We start from the raw sequence: 12,029 nt of genomic DNA, 5'->3' as shown, positions 1-12,029 counted from the left end.
CACCTGGAGTCCCAGCTACTTGGGGAAGCTGAGGTGGGAGTATTGCTTGAGCCCAGGAATTCAACGGCAACATAGCAAGGCCTATCTCAAAATAAATAAATAAATAAATAAGAAAGAAAGAGAGAAAGGAAGGAAGGAAGAGAGAGAGAGAAAGAAAGAGAAAGAAAGAAAGAAAGAAAGAAAGAAAGAAAGAAAGAAAGAAAGAGAAAGAAAGAAAGAAAGAAAAAAGGAAAGAAAGAAGGGAGGAAAGAATTTGTGCTCTTGAAATTCAAGTTGGAAAATTCTGATCTAAGGGAACAGCAGTAGTGGTATCCACAGGGTGATGGTAAAAGGTAAGGGGCAAAAGCAAAAATGAGGCCAATGTGGCCTCCTCTGGGCCCCGCCCAGCACAGCCTTCCTGCCCTGCCACTCTTTCTGCTTCCACTGGAGGAGGCCCAGGGTCCCAACTCTGTCTCCCTCTGTGTGTGCTTAGGAGCACAGGGCAGCCCCAAAGTGGGGTGGGGTCTTCCCTTGCCTTGTCTTTATGTTCATCATGAAAAGCCCAGGCCTGTTTTGTACACTGTGAGGTAAGTGGAGCCCAAGTGATTTACTCTGGGGACATACTGGAGCTTCCATCAGGGTGAAAGTCTCATGGAAAGAAGACAACATGTTATTACTCTTTAAATGGGCTTATAAAGCTCACTTTAAAAATGGCATTAGTCGAGTTAACTGCAACAGGAGAGCAGTTCATGCTAGGACCAAAGTATTTGAAATTGTGCTTTGTAATGCAAAAAGCCTAGTAAAATGGATTCTCACGATGTTGAGGTTGCCAGAGAGCTTTCTGTCTTAAAATGAAAGGATGCTTTAACATTAATCATATTTTAAAATCATACAACACTTTCATCGTAGTATTGCACTTTCTTCTTTTAATTTGTATGTGGGAGACATTACCTTCCTCATGCACCTGTATATTTGCAGGGTGCATCTAATTTTTATATTTTCTTTTTTCTCTTAACATTAGTTACATGCTGTACCTTATGCTAAGTTCTGAAAGTATGAGAAATCTATGTTAGAAATCAGGGGCAAGAAAGCTAACTGGGAGGGTGGTGACTCTTAGGTGGTGGGGTGGTGTCTTAATTTGTTTTCTATTGCTTAGAACAGAATACCTGAAACTTGGTAATTTATAAAAATAAGCAGCTGGGCACGGTGGCTCATGCCTGTAATCCCAGTACATTGGGAGGTCAAGGCTGGAGGATTGCTTGAGTCTAGGAGTTTGAGACCAGCCTGTGCAATGTGACAAAACCCTATCTCTACAAAACATGCAAAAATTTAGCCAGGTGTGGTGGCGCATGCCTGTAGCTCCAGGTACTCAGGAGGCTGGGGCAGGAGGATCACTAGGCAGAGGTTGCAGAGAGCCAAGATCTCGCCACTGCCTGAGGGATAGAGTGATACCCTGTATCAAAACAAGAACAAACAAACAAAAAACAGTATTCAGTTATGGAGGCTAAGAAGTCGAAGGTGGAGGGCATGCATCTGCTGAGAGCCTTATTGCTGGTGGGGTCCCACTCTCTGCTGAGTCCCAAGGTGGCACAGAGCTAACCTGCTCACTCGGGGTTTCTCCTCCACTTCTTTTTAGAGTCTCACTCTATCACCCAGACTGCAGTGCATTGGCATGATCTTGGCTCACTGCAACCTCTGCCTCCTAGGTTCAAGCAGTTTCTCCTGGCTCAGCCTCCCAAGTAGCTGAGATGACAGGCATGTGCCACCATGCCTGGCTAACTTTTGTATTTTTAGTAGAGATGGGGTTTCACCATATTGGCCAGGCTGGTCTCGAACTCCTCAAACTCCTGACCTCAGGTGATCTGCCCACCTTGGCCCTCCCAAAGTGCTGGGATTAGAGGTGTGAGCCACCATGCCCAGCCTCTCCTCCACTTCTTATAAAGCCACCAGCTCCCCTCCCAGGATAACCATTAACCCTTTTTTTGAGACAGGGTCTCGCTCTATTCCCCAGGCTGGAGTGCAGTGGCTGTATTATGGCTCATTGTAGCCTCAAACTCCTGGGCTCAAGTGATCTTCCTACCTCAGCCTCTCGAGTAGCTGGGATTACAGGTGTGCACCACCACACTTGGCTAATTTTTATCATTTTTGTAAAGACGTGTTTCACCATGTTGGTCAGTTGGTTTCAAACTCCTGGGCTCAAGCCTTGGTCTCTCAAGTAGCGCAGGCTACATATGTGTGCCACCATGCCCAGATAATCTTTAAAAAATTTTTAGTAGAGATGAGGTCTCTCTATGTTGGCCAGGCTGGTCTTAAACTCCTGAGTTCAAGTGATCATCCCTCTTCATCCTCCCAAAGTGTTAAGACTACAGGCTGCACCTGGCCCCATTAACCTATCAATCCATGAATGGATCAATCTTTTCACGAGAGCAGAGCCCTATGGTCACCTCTTAAAGTCTTCACCTCTCCATACTGGCATATTGACGATTCAGTTTCAACATGAGTTTTGGAGGAGACATTCAAACCGTAGCAGGTGGTTTAGAGAAAGCCCTCTCCAAAGCATCTTGCCTCCTGTTTTGTAAGATGCCTCTGAGCTTCCAGTGCCTGTCTAGACATTTTCACTCCAGTTTCTCCCTGTAGTCTATATCCATGTGTTTAGGTGCTTTGCTTTCTCTTTAGATTTCATTCAGTATTTTCTCTGTTGTTTCTCCATTATATGTTTTCTAGGTGGGGTGTGTTGGGGGGTGCGGTATTATGGGAGTTACATTATGGAGAAAACTGTGCTTACCAGCTTTTTTTGGTCTGTTTTTTAGATATAGTGTGTCTTTCTCTTCCCTCTCTCCAAAACACTGGGATTTTCCTTTCATCCGAGGACATTTTTAATTCCTAGTATTCTTTAGCAGAAAGCACTCATTGTCTTCTCTCTCCATTTGCTGGACCTGAAACAAAGAATCCGTTAATAATTTGGAGAGGTGTGTAAGGATTTTTCTTCTGAGTTCTCATGCAGATAGACACTTTTATGTATAGGAATTCCCCCAGCAACAAAACAATCACAATTCTGTGTGCAGGAATATAGAAACACAGTTTAGAAGTTAGCCAATCTTGATAACAAGGTAAACAATGAAGAGTTCATTTTTTCTTGCCTTGGGGTCTTGAAGTTTTAGTGGTGAGTGTTGGAGCCAAAGGCAAATAAACTTAATTAGAAGATAATAATAGTTCACTTTGCTTTTAGAAATACACTTGAGATTAGTTAAAACAGAAATTTCTGCAATTCCCTACCTTCCACATCTTCTATAAAGCCAAAATTTACTTACCCCATTTTACAGGTGGGAAAAGGCCATAAAAGGAAACAAAGAGAGGTAAATTAGTCGTAAAACATAACAAGATGGCAGTGGAAAGATCAGAAGCTGCTACTGATCCATTGTCGGCCCAATCTTTATTATTGTCCAGCAGCTTGAAACCCGCATTGGGCATCTGAAAAGTCATGCCAGGAATCTGTATAATGCACCACTAATAAAACAGCTAAAGGACAGCATACTGTCTGAGCAGCGGATGCTAGTAAGTTATCTGTTACAGGGTTTTGTACCCCTTCCATGGGTCGAGATGTTTCAGGTATCAAACATTCTGAAATGAATTCCAACCATAGCCAGACTAGGCCATGGGAAAGACATACCTGGAAAGAGGGCCAGCCTTTTGTGGGCCAAGATGTGACTTTTTTGGACCAGTGTTTACTTCACTAACTGCTTCCCTCTTCTCTCTGCCAAGGACCCTCCCTGCCTTTCCTGTTAAAGGAAAAACTAGAGCTGGAAATTTATATAAAATGCAGTCTTTATAGACATTTTTACTCTAGTTTTTTCCTTTAGTCTATATCCATTTGTTTAAGTGTTTGCTTTCTCTTTAGATTTCATTCAGTATTTTCTCTGCTGTTTCTCCATTATATGTATTATAGGTGGGGTGTGTGTGGTGGGATCATGGGAGTGATTATGGAGAAAACATTCCCTTGGTCCTTGGGCTTAAAAGACCAAGACATTCTTGCCTGTGGGCACCATCTCTTGGTGCCACTCAGGGTTCAGTGGTGAATTCTGGAGACTGGAGATCCCTTTTCATGAATCTGGGCCCTTGTAGTCATGATATGATGACTCCACTTCGCTCTGTAAGTCCCATCCTACTGTTGGGAAAACCCTCAAATTCATCCATTTAATCAAAAACTTATCATTTATCTCTCTATTGGCAAAGCCCAGTGTTAAGTCTCCTACAAATTATTCATCTCATTTAATCTCTCCAAAGATTTTTACGTTTTTATTTATTGAATGGGTAATGATGGAGACAGGAGGCAGAGAAATTTCAGGCAGAAAAGGGCATGTCCCTAGGGAAAACCTCATCCTCAAGCTGAAAAGCCTGAAACAGTGGCCCAAAGTGAGAACGTATATCCCTGGTTTCCCGCTGGAATGTTACCTTTTCCTAAACCACCCAGGGCCCTGCCCCACCCCATCCTCTGCCTATAAAGACCCCAGATTCAGCCAGCAGAGAGGAGAAGCAGCTGGACATTGGGGACTACGGCTGGATGTTGTTGACTTCAGAGGGACAGCTCAAAGGCGTAACTTCAGAGAAGAATCTGGCTGGAGATAGCAGGACTTCAGGGGAAGATTACCTACCCCATCCTATCCCCTTTTCAGCTCCCCTTCCCACTGAGAACCACTTTCTTCGGCAATAAAATCCCCCACGTTTACCATCCTTCAATTTGTTAGTGTGACCTCATTTTTCCTGGATGCTGGACAAGAACTTGGGAACCATGAGTGTGGACACAAAAGGCTGTCACACTGGCTCTTTTCCTGTTCTGGCAAAGGGCAGCCACCTCACGCAAAAAGGGAAAGGGCCCACTGAACTGTTGACACTTAAGCAGTCTGCGGATGGCAGTGCTAAAAGAGCAATGTAACATGCCCTTTGGGGCTTCAGGGGTCGCAGGCACCCACCTGGATGCTGCCGTGGGGCCTACACGGAGTTTGTTCCTGCCAGTGCTGAAGTGGTAGGCTGGTTCCAGTGCTCATGCACTCCAGTTTACACCTTGTTTGCTCACATGCTCCCTCCTGTGAGGAGTTGAGTGGCAGGCTGAGTAAACCAGGCACCCCTGTCGTGAGTCCCTTGAAGGGGTCAGGGAAATACCCTGTTTCAGTAATACATTCATATGATTCAAAACTCAAAAGATACAAAAAGTAATATAGTGAAAATTGATTTTTTCCCTCTCCAACCTCCAGGTCCACTCTTTGGGGACAACCAAAGTTATAAGTTTTCCTAAGATATTTCATACATTTAGGAGAAATTCATACATACGTTTTTTAATTTTTTTTTTTTTTTTGAGACAGAGTCTCACTCTGTTGCCCAGGCTGGAGTGCAGTGGCACGATCTCCGCTTGAAGCTCCGCCTCCCGGGTTCACGCCATTCTCCTGCCTCAGCCTCCTGAGCAGCTGGGACTACAGGCGCCCGCCACCACGCCCGGCTAATTTTTTTTTGTATTTTTAGTAGAGACGGGACGAGGTTTCACCATGTTAGCCAGGATGGTCTCGATCTCCTGACCTTGTGATCCGCCTGCCTCAGCCTCCCAAAGTGCTGGGATTACAGGCGTGAGCCACCGCGCCCGGCATGTTTTTTAATTTTTATAACACATATGGTAATATATACATATATTATTGTGCACCTAACTTTTTTCACTTATAGAATATCTTGAAGACACTTCCTTCATTAGATATAAAAGCTCTGCAATTACTTAGTGACTGTACCCTTCCATGTTATGGATGGATCAGAATTTATTTCATCAGTGCCTTTCTGATGAAGATTTAAGTTGTTTCTGATCATTTACTCCCATAAATAATGTTGCAGTGAATAATCTTTTACAAATGCAACTTTGCCTGTGTATGCCATTTTATTTATAAGCTAAATTCCTAAAAATAGATTGCTGTGTCAAAAGACATGTGTATTTGTAATACTGATACTGCCAAATTGCTCTCTATTGATGTTGGAGGGCAATTCCTGCCAGAAATAAATGAGTGCCTTTTCCCCCCAAGTATTACCAACTTGCCAAGTCTTACCAACTTGCTGTTTGTCAAGTTGATAGGTGAAAAATAGTATTCAATTTTGTTTTTGTCTACACTTCTCTGAGTATGAGTGAGGTTGAACATCTTTTTAGAGGTGGTTCTCACTCTGTCACTTAGGCTAGAGCAGTGGGGTGATCATAGCTCACAGTAATCTTGAACTCCTGGGTTCAAGGAATACTCCCGCCTCAGCCTCCCCTGTAGCTAGTGCTACAGGTGAATGCCAGCACACCCAGGTGATTTTTAAATTTATTTATTTATTTATTTATTTGTAGAGATGAGGTCTTGCTATGTTGCCGAGGTTGGTCTTGAACTTCTGGCCTCGGGCAGTCCTCCAGCCTCGGCTTCCCAAAGTGCAGGGATTAGAGACATGAACCAGTGTGCTCAGCCTGTTGAATATCTTTTGTTTGTTTGTTTGTTTGAGACAGGGTCTCACTCTGCCACCCAGGCTGGAGTGCAGAGGCATGGTCATGGCTCCCTGCAGCCTCAACCTCCAGGGCTCCATTGATCCTCTCACTGCAGCCTCTCAAGTAACTGGGACTGTCAGCACACACCACCATGCCCGGCTAGTTTATTTATTTTTTAAATTTTATTTTTTTGAGACAGTGAATATCTTTTAATGCTTCAGACTTATTTGAATTTTCTTTGCTGTGAATTAGTATTCACCATGTTGATTCTTGTAGGGGTTTGATGGTATTTTGGTCATTTTTGTTATTACTTTTTAGAAGCTGTTTATATACTGTAATCAGTGCAACAAGCAACACTTTCATAATTTTCTTGTGTGAATCAAAAGAAATATAAATTATTGATGTATATATTAAAAGTCTCTAGAGGAAATTTGGTTATTTTTAATGCTTTTACATATTCATTAAACAAAAACTTTTTGTTTGTTCGTTTGTTTGTTTTTTGAGACAGGGTCTTTCTCTGTCAGGCTGGAGTACAGTAATATGATCATGACTCACTGCAGCCTCAACCCCCTGGGCCCATGCGGACATCCCAGCTTAGCCTCCTGAGTAGCTGGGACTACAGGTGCACACCACCACACCAGCTAATTTAAAAAAATTTTTTTTAAGAGATGGGACTTCACTATGTTTCTCTGGCTGGCCTCAAACTCCTTGGCTGAAGCGAACCTCCAGCTTCAGCCTCCCAAAGTGCTGGGATTATAGGTGTGAGCCACCACGCCTGGGCTAATTTTTAAAATTTTTTTTACGGAGTCTGGGTATCACTGTGTTGCCCAGGCTAGTCTCAGACTCCTTGGCTCAGGCAATCCTCCTGTCTTGGTCTTAAAACTTTTTATTATTGACACTTTTAAACATGTACAGAAGTAGAGAGAATGACATAACAAACCCCCATGCACTCATTACTCAGCTTCAGCAATTATCAACACATGGCCATCTTATTGTCCATAACCTTCTCCCTGACCGACCCCACTTCTGCCACAAATTTTCCCTTGCCCCTTGGACTATTAAGATGTAAAAATCCTGGGTGTTACATAATTTCACGTTAATGATTGCTATTACATTGAAGTATTACTGTTATGTATCCTTAGCAAAATTAACAGACGTTCTTTAATATCACTAAATACTTAGTAAGCACTCAAATTTGTCTGATTGTCTCATATCTTTTTTTTAACAGATGGTTTGTTCACACCAGAATCCAAACTGGCCCCTTCCTTAATTAATTTATTTATTTTTGCAATTATTTGTTGAAGACGCTGGGTCTTTAGTCCTGTAGAATTTGCTACATTCTGGATTTGGCTGGATTTGTTGTATTGCATGAACATGTCCTGTTCTTTGTATTTCCTGCAAACTGGTGGTTAGATCTAGAGGCGTGATCAGACTCATGCTCGATTGATTTATTTTGGGCAAGTATACCCAAGGGTGTTATTGTGTACTTCCTGTTGAGGCACATCTACAGGCTCATAAAGTCTGGTTGTCTTTGTGTAATGTTGAGGCTGATCTGTCATTTTAGCTGACATTCTGTTCTTAAAGAATGCTATTAGATACAGAAAACAAAATTTGCCTCTCTATAGAAAATGAAGTGCCAAAGGAGAAACCCACAACTTCATTTTTGAGAGGAGAGAATGCACAATGTGGGTAGCTTGCTTTTATATTTAACACAGTGAAAGACTCACAGAAAAAACTTGCCCTTCTGGTTCAAGTTCCCTTTAGTCCCCAGTTCAGCATCAGATATTTGTGTGATTTGGTCGGGCACGGTGGCTCACGCCTATAATCCCAGCACTTTTGGAGGCCAAGATGGGTGGATCACTTGAGGTCAGGAGTTCCAGACCAACCTGGCCAACATGGTGAAATCCCGTCTCTACTAAAAATGCAAAAATTAGCCGGCCATGGTGGCAGGTGCCTGTAATCTCAGTTACTCGGGAGGCTGAGGCAGCAGAATCACTTGAACCCGGGAGGTGGAGGTTGCAGTGAGATGGTGCCACTGCCCTCCAGCCTGTGCGATAGAGCGAGACTCCACTTCAAAAAAAAAAAAACAAAGATATTTGTGTGATTTATTTGCTGGCTTACCGTGTCAGAATGTATTTAGATTTCAGGCATTTTTCTACCATCTTTTTAATTTGACTCAGAATAAGAATGTTTTCATCTTGCTTATTATGTTTCACTTTTAAAATAGCTGCCTCAGGCCGGGCGTGGTGGCTCACCTCTGCAATCCCAGCTCTTTGGGTGGCCGAGGTGGGCGGATCATGAGGTCAGGAGATCGAGACCATCCTGGCTAACACCGTGAAACCCCGTCTCTACTAAAAATACAAAAAAGTAGCCGGGCGTGGTGGCGGGCGCCTGTAGTCCCAGCTACTCGGGAGGGTGAGGCAGGAGGATGACGTGAACCTGGGAGGCGGAGCTTGCAGTGAGCCGAGATCGCGCCACTGCACTCCAGCCTGGGCGACAGACGAAGACGCCATCTCAAAAAACAAACAAAACAAACAAAGAAACAAACAGCTGCCTCAAAAACGTGAGTGATAATTTAGGGGGCTTGGAAGATGCCTTTCCAGGAGGCCTCGGTGGCTGGGGTCTCGGCTGTAGTCATATTGGACTTTCGGTATCTAAATGACTGTCGCCCACTCTCCTTTCCCTGCCTCTGAGCTTTCATTTTCCTCAGTCTGCTATAATCCTCTACTCTTGGTCAACTCCCACGCCTTCCATGACCCCATCAGTCTGTGAGTCACTCCTGTTCTCATTCACAATACTTTGTGGGATTGATGAATTAAATCTCATAGTATCCTGAATTTGAACCAACCTGTAGATCTTCAATAAGTATTTTTTAAAAGGGAATCAAATTTCCTTGTTTTGTGTTACTTTAAAAACTACATTTCTTCAAAGACAAGTAGCCTGAGTGGTATCTCAATGGAAAGTTACCTTCCCAAAGCCATTCTACAGTATCTGCAATTGCCTTAAAATTCTGCCAATCCGATTAATCTTATTTTAACCACAAAAATGACTTTCCTGAATACATCTTATGATGATCCTAAGTGATACCTAAAGTGATAAACGGATGAAACGACAAGTGAAGTGGCTTGTTTGAAAGGTTTCCGCGGATGGCCCTCCTTTCCGTCGCCCTTCCCTGTGGGTATAAAAGAAACTGCAGTCATGTGAAAGATTTGTGTTTGCCTGGATTGGGAGCACGCGGGCTTGGAAAAGAGGTGCACGTGCCCTGTTCTCTCTTGGGTATTTTGCTGTGGATGCATGTGATTCTGATCTCACAAACGGCTGGTGTGCTTTAGAAATTGAAAAATAAATGAGAATCCAAAGACACTGACAGATCATGTAGAATTTAATTTCAACTGTTACTTGAAGAGAAGTTGTGAGAAAACACCCACTTTCTGAAAGTAATCTTCTCTTTAACAACACTGGTTGGAGATTTTCAAAATGGCTATACACACACATTTATACACATTTATACACACATATTTAAATTTTTATAGTAATAGATGTAATGGATTGTCTTACCCAAGAATTTAATTTCTGAATAAAAAAAATCTTTCCAAGGTAAATACTTATAATACAATTCTTCCTTTCCTATATGACCACAACTTAATGTAGAACTTTTACAAAACAGTCCTTTCATTTCACTCCCTTTGCTTTGGAATGCTGAGTCAGTGTGCTGTTTGAAATCCCAAGGCTGGGTGTGGGTGGAAATAGTAAGTCATGGGTTTTAAGACGCAGAACAATCAGGAAAGGTACTTTGACTCTGGACTCTGTCTCTTCAGCCCCTTTGTGGATTTTAGCACAGGATAACTTGCAACATCAGCATTTCACTCTTTGCCTGCACTTCTCCTACCTTTGGGGCAGGATTAGGAGCTCTTTGAGAGTAGGCTCTGTTTGTTATTCAGATCACATGGCATGCAGTTGGCAGAAAATAGATGCATGTTATTGATGATGCTGAGAATACCAGGATAGACAGCTGTGGGAGGTGTTTCACTCTTAATTGTGTGGCATGAAGAGCAGTCAGCAGGAGAGTTGGCAGCTCTGACTTCTAGAATTCCACTTAAGAAATGGAGCGCCACTGATTCAGATCACCAGAGAATCTCATGGGTACACCTCAAAGGCAATATGACAAACAGTGTGATCAATAGTCATTTTAGGGTTCTCCTCTGCTACCAGTGTGTATTCCATGAAAATAGGCATGCCAAAAAAAGGAATCTTAAGCCTGTGAACCATGGAAAGGGTCAGAAAATAGCTATGGTAGCAGGCAAAAACTAGAAATGTCAAAAATTGGGCAGAAGAGAGAAAGGAGAAGGTAAAAAAGCAGATGAAAAGAATACCTTGTATAACAGAAAACCAAACACCACATGTTCTCATTTATAAGTGGGAGGTAAAAGATCAGAACACATGGACACATAGAGGGGAACAGCACACATTGGGGCCTATTGGAGGGTGAAGGGTGGGAGGAGGGAGAGAATCAGGAAAAATAACTAATGAATACTAATGAATACAAGGCTTAGTATTCTGGGTGATGAAACAATAATCTATACAACAAATTCTCATGACACACTTTTACCCATGTAACGTAACAAACCTGCACATTCTGCACATGCATCCCTGGACTTAAAATAAAAGTTAAAAAAATACCTTGTATAAAATAGAAATTGGGTGGGGGAATACAAGGCTGGGAGGGGGAGAGGAACTGATTTCAAGAGCAAACTCACATAGATAACTGGGCCTCTTAAAATGCCAGCATTCTGTGTTTTCAAGCCAGCAGGAAATGCTTTAGAAGAGTAGCAATATCCTTTGCTGAAGCCCATTTAGTTTCAAAGTGGAAATGTCAATAAGACTTGTGTGCCTGTGCCTCCCAAGCCAGAGGGATCTCCATGCTTTGTGTTGGGCAGTATAAAACAGAGCTCTTAGGTCTGCAAAGAGTATTTCTTCTGAAAATAAGCCTACTGAAAATCAACTTTTATTACATTTTCTTGCACAATCCACATGCATTCTGGTTTTCTTCCTAGCATGCCAGATCCTGATTCATTAGGAGAGAAAAACAACTTCATTTTAAGCACTCTTTTCATTGTTTTCTATCCCATGGACTCCATGTTTTGAAAGATTTTGTCAGCCAAACTGCTTTTGATGAGCAATTTATATTTCCACTTTTCTTAAATCAAATGTATAGACCAAAGCTTTGTTTGGATGGGTATTTTCTTATTACTGATACAATTCCAGCAAACAACTTCGTGTCTGAGATAGTCTGGGAGGCAGGAGTTGCAATTTGACCCTCTGACTGCCAACATAGCTGACTCTATTCGGGCAGTTTTGCCAAAATTGAATTTGAACATCTTGAGGTGGGACAAATGCTGTCTAGTTTTCCTTTGGTGTTACTTTGGCTTCATGCACTGCAATGGAAGGTCTGGCTCCTGAGGGCTCCAGGAGAAGGTATAACTTCCACAAATCTTCTGAACGAATGGAAAATAGCTCTGGATCCTGATTTCTAACATTTACAGTCCCTGAGCATCCT

The 12,029-nt window shown here is 42.5% G+C and overlaps 1 long non-coding RNA gene across 1 annotated transcript in view; it reads left to right on the top strand.

Moving 5' to 3' along the window:
• Positions 1-8,971: 8,971 nt before the first annotated feature.
• LOC134756645 (uncharacterized) overlaps positions 8,972-12,029 on the top strand; it is a 116,697-nt gene continuing 113,639 nt past the window's right edge. The window contains exon 1 of the long non-coding RNA XR_010129587.1: positions 8,972-9,035. This is a non-coding gene — a long non-coding RNA (uncharacterized lncRNA). The remainder of the gene's footprint in view (positions 9,036-12,029) is intronic.

The sequence above is a fragment of the Gorilla gorilla genome, chromosome 11 (assembly GCF_029281585.2).
Source record: "Gorilla gorilla gorilla isolate KB3781 chromosome 11, NHGRI_mGorGor1-v2.1_pri, whole genome shotgun sequence".
Classification (NCBI taxonomy): domain Eukaryota; kingdom Metazoa; phylum Chordata; class Mammalia; order Primates; family Hominidae; genus Gorilla; species Gorilla gorilla.
The sequence above is the reverse complement of the archived record's forward strand: the minus strand, read 5'-3'. Positions and strand labels throughout refer to the sequence as shown.